This window comes from Adiantum capillus-veneris, chromosome 23 (genome assembly GCF_014529385.1).
Source record: "Adiantum capillus-veneris isolate H3 chromosome 23, ASM1452938v2, whole genome shotgun sequence".
NCBI classification, from domain to species: Eukaryota; Viridiplantae; Streptophyta; class Polypodiopsida; order Polypodiales; family Pteridaceae; genus Adiantum; species Adiantum capillus-veneris.
In genome coordinates this window covers 6,260,190-6,264,874 of record NC_140953.1, presented here as the reverse complement: position 1 = coordinate 6,264,874, position 4,685 = coordinate 6,260,190, and the positions used below count along the sequence as shown (strand labels likewise).

General features: G+C 47.0%; 1 pseudogene; it reads left to right on the top strand.

Moving 5' to 3' along the window:
* Positions 1-1,763: 1,763 nt before the first annotated feature.
* On the top strand, positions 1,764-2,855 carry LOC147427369 (uncharacterized; annotated as a pseudogene).
* The last annotated feature ends 1,830 nt before the right edge of the window (positions 2,856-4,685 follow it).

The following is a 4,685-nucleotide window of genomic DNA, read 5'->3' as shown; positions in this document are numbered from 1 at the left end:
GATTTCACATGCTTTCCACACAGACATGGGGCCAGTACAGTGGACTAAGTTATGACACAATCGAGCTTTGTCCCTTGCATTCAGGATTTCACAGTGGGAGCCAGGCCAGTGGGCGTAGCAGTGGATCGTGCTCTCTTAACACTGTCCGTTTCATTTCAGTATAATACAGTCCAGGCATCAGGAGGCAGGTCACACATCCGTTATACATTTACACCAAAGACTAATCCCGTTTATAGAGAGGAGATATGGGACCGTCTATGGGAAGGCACAACTGACACAGCTGGTACAGGCCTCTCAGTGGAGGAGTGCACCACTCTACTGACTGAGACACTGCATAGTGCTGCATCAATGGCATACCCACACACTCAGCCGGGCAGGAGACGACATTCTGGGAGCATGCCCCGAAATGGTTGGTATGATGAGGAATGCAGAGAGATGAGAGCCTAACTTCAGAGGGATCTTCTTTTAAGAGTCATCACTTATAGACAGTCTCGGATTGCTTCCCGTCGCCTTGTGCGACGGAAGAAGCGAGCTTACCCGGCTCAGATGGAGTGAGACTTATATCGAATGTTCTTGAGTAGGGACTCAAGAGAGGCATGGTGACTCTTTCATGAGCACTCCCCTTGTGTGGGGCCAATATGCGACATCGCTATATACGGTTCCTAGACATGAACCTTTTCCAGACCAACAGATCCATGCCCAGCTACGAGCACCTTCTTTACCACTGGGATGGTAGAGAGGGCCATCGACAGGATGAGGACCGGGAGGTCATATGATCATGACGGTCTAGTAGCGGAGCACTTTATACATGCTAGGGATATGTTGATGGAGGTTCTTGTAGTGTTGTTCAATCGTGCCATGTGTGAGGGGTTACCGAAGACTTGGAGGTTGTCTACTATTGTGCCTATCTTCAAGGCAAGTGATCCTACAGAGCCTGGGAACTACCGCACTATTATGGTTGGACAAACATTGGCACGGTTGTATGCATCCATTCTTGAGCAGCACTTGAGTAATTGGGCAGAGGGTGAGGGTGTACGAGCAAAGGGTCAGGCCGGTTTCAGGAGGGGTTTCTCCACTCTTGATCATATTCTGACACTTAGAGCCATCATTGAGGAGAGCAGGTCACATGGAAGACGGATTTATTGTAGCTTTGTGGATTTCCGCAAAGCATATGACATGGTATCGAGAGCTCGATTGATGCGCAAACTACAGGAGATGGGGTGCCCATAGAGTTGATTTGGGGGATTATGGCTTTGTACAGATCAATGATAAGACATATACGCACTCCGGAAGGAGTATCTGATTTAGTTCACTCTACTATTGGGGTGAAACAGGGTTGCTCATTGTCTCCTACTCTATTTGGTATGTATGTTGATGAGGTGTCTGATTACATTGACAGAGAGGGTGACAGAGTTGCCCAATTCGCAGGGACGTGGATCCCATTGTTGTTATATGCTGATGATATTGTGTTGATATCTGAGTCACCAGAGGGTATACATCGACTTTTGGATGCACTACACAGGTTTGCAGAGGATAGTGGATTGTGTGTAAACCTTGGTAAAACCAAGGTTATGGTGTTGAACACCACACCACAGTGGATCAAGAGATCAACACCTACTTTCACATATGGTCAGGAGATTGTGGAGTATATAGATGCATACACTTACCTGGGGTTAGTCTTTACTGAGCCGAGATTTTCTTTGAGAAGAGCAGCAGAGACTAGACTGACTAGAGCTTATGCAGCTTTGGGAGGATTGGAGAGGATGTGTTCGTAGGTTCAGTTCCAGGAACCTAGGACAAAGTTATGGATTTTTGATACTTTGGTTGCCTCTACTATGCTATATGGGGTGCAGGTTTGGGGACCTTCCGTAGGCCAGGATAGTTGGAGACGTATGGAGAGGCCCTTGGTATCTATGATCTCTCGGCTGATTAGAGCCAAGGCCTCCGTACCGCATGATATCATTCAAGCGGAGTTAGCTGCTCCCCCTATGGAGATTGAGGCGCTTACCAGATCAGTCTCCTTTGTACACAGCCTATGGGATACTACCAGAGATATATATGCCAGGTTGGTCCTAGAGTCCTCTGGAGGACAGTCAGCTCTACAAGGGGATACATCATGCTGGTATGCATAGATGACATCATGGTTTCAGACACATGGCTTCACCATGGATAGGCTGCCTCCTTTTCAGTGCTCTCTACAGGCACCTTTGATGTCTCCGACACCGGTGGAGATTACTAGACTCATCCGTCAGGATCTGATCCAGCTAGACACGAGGAGGACATGGATAGAGCCGGTACAAGAGTTGGGCATGAAGATGGCTTTCTACAGAGAGCATCTTCTCCACCTGAGAGGGGATGGGTTTGTGATTCGACCTAGCTATATGGACACACATCTTTCTCATGGTTTGCGTTGTGCCATTGGCCAAATATGCACATCCTCACATGAACTCAAGATTGAGACTGGCAGATTCGGAGGGATACCAAGAGATAGCAGGATATGCCGCTTATGTTATCTAGAGCCAGAGACAAAGTTACATTACATATGTCATTGCACAGTGTACTATGAGATACAAGGCCGTTTTCATTGTCTATTCAGAGAAGGTTTTGGGCCTCTATCTAGGGTCATGAGGTATGAGGATCAAAGATGTCTTGGACTGTATCTACTTGAGTTACACAGGAATAGAGACACTTTACTAAGGAGAGCTGGAGAGAGAGTCCGAGAGACAGATTACAGATTTCTTTACACTAGACATTGGACACCCAGAGGAGCATCCACCATTGCAGAGCTCTGCCCGCACTCATACTACCACTATTGGCATTCTCATAGACCGAGCATTGGAGCTAGGGAGATCTAGACGACCGCGATGAGGAGAGGAGCTACACAGTATCAACGGAGACTACAACAGAGGATTCGAGCCATACTTTCTCGATGTCCAGAGTGCAGATGAGGATGGATCTCTACATATCCCTCCCCCCCCCTCCCCTCCCCTCCCCTTTTCTCATTGTTGTACACATTGTACTGGTCACCTTTTGTATTAGCTGGCACATCCACACAGTCCCAGCTTGTAGTAGTTGTATTTTGTTTCAGTTCTTTTTGATTCCGGATATGGTATTAGATTCACTATGTTGTAACAATTTGGTCTCATAGATCATTTTGGCCTTTTGAAGACGTTAATATATCATTTCATTTCATTTTATCTCTCTCTCTCTCTCTCTCTCTCTCTCTCTCTCTCTCTCTCTCTCTCTCTCTCTCTCTCTCTCTCTCTCTCTCTCTCTCTCTCTCTCTCTCTCTCAGAGGAGATGCTTAGAGAGCTAGAGCTAGAGGAGATTGGACTTGAGAGATGCTCACACGACAGAGAGAATACAGAGTATGAGAGATACCTGAGGGAGATGACGACTACTCACAGTTTAGCCATACTGGATGGCTTACCGACTTTCCCATTGTCTACAGGTTTTACTTGTTTTCCACACAGACATGGGTTCAGTATTGTAGACTATGTTCTGACACATCCGAGCTTTATCTCTCACATTCAGGATTTCACAGTGGGGCCCAGGCCTGTTGGGATAGCAGTAGATCATGCACTTTTGACATTATCAGTCTCCTTTGAGTACGATACATCTCAGGCCTCACGGGGTGGTAGACATCCACGCTATACTTTTACACCAGAGACTGACTCAGTCTATGCAGAGGAGATACGTAGGCTTTTATGCATATCAGAGCCAGTATACACAGTGGAGGAGATCACATCTATGCTGACAGTGACATTACATGGGGCATCGACGACAGAGGCATACCCACACACTCAGCCTGGTCAGAGACGTCGTTCTGGACACATGCCTCAGAATAGCTGGTATGATGAGGAGTGTCGACAGAGGAGAGCTCAAATACAGCGGGAGCTTACATTGGGAGTGATCGCCTATAGACAGTCTCGTATTGCTACACGACGACTAGTGTGACGGAAGAAGCGAGCTTTCTTGGTCCAGATGGAGCAAGATTTATTTCAGCTCTTCCTTAGTAGAGATTCATGAGAGGCTTGGCATCTATTCCATGAGCAGTCTCCCCCACCAGTGATTACTTCTATAGAGATATGGGGGCAGTATGCAGCATCTTTATACACTGTACTTGGACAACCACCACTACCAGATCCACCACAGCCATGTCCGGCTACGAGCACCTTCTTTACCACTGAGATGGTAAAGGAGGCCATTGACAGGATGAAGACCAGACGGGCACAAGATCATGAGGGTTTGGTAGCATAGCACATTATACATGCTGGGGATTTGTTGGCAGAGATGCTTGCACGGTTATTCAACCGTGTCATGTGTGAGGGCTTTCCTGAGTCTTGGAGATTATCTACTATTGTACCTATCTTCAAGACAGGAGACCCCACAATGCCAGGGAATTACCGTACTATCATGGTAGGACACACATTGGTACGGTTGTATGCATCCATCCTTGAGCATAGGCTGAGCAGTTGGGCAAAGATTATGGGCATACGGGCACCTGGGCAGGCTGGTTTCAGGAGGGGTTTCTCCAGACTAGATCATGTCTTTACACTCAGAGCTATCATTGAGGAGGGTCGAGTGTCACCAGCGTGTGACTACTATCTATCCTTTTTGTTGATTTCTTTCTTATTATCTATTTACTTTCACTTTTTGGAAACACCCCTCGGGAAATCTAACTG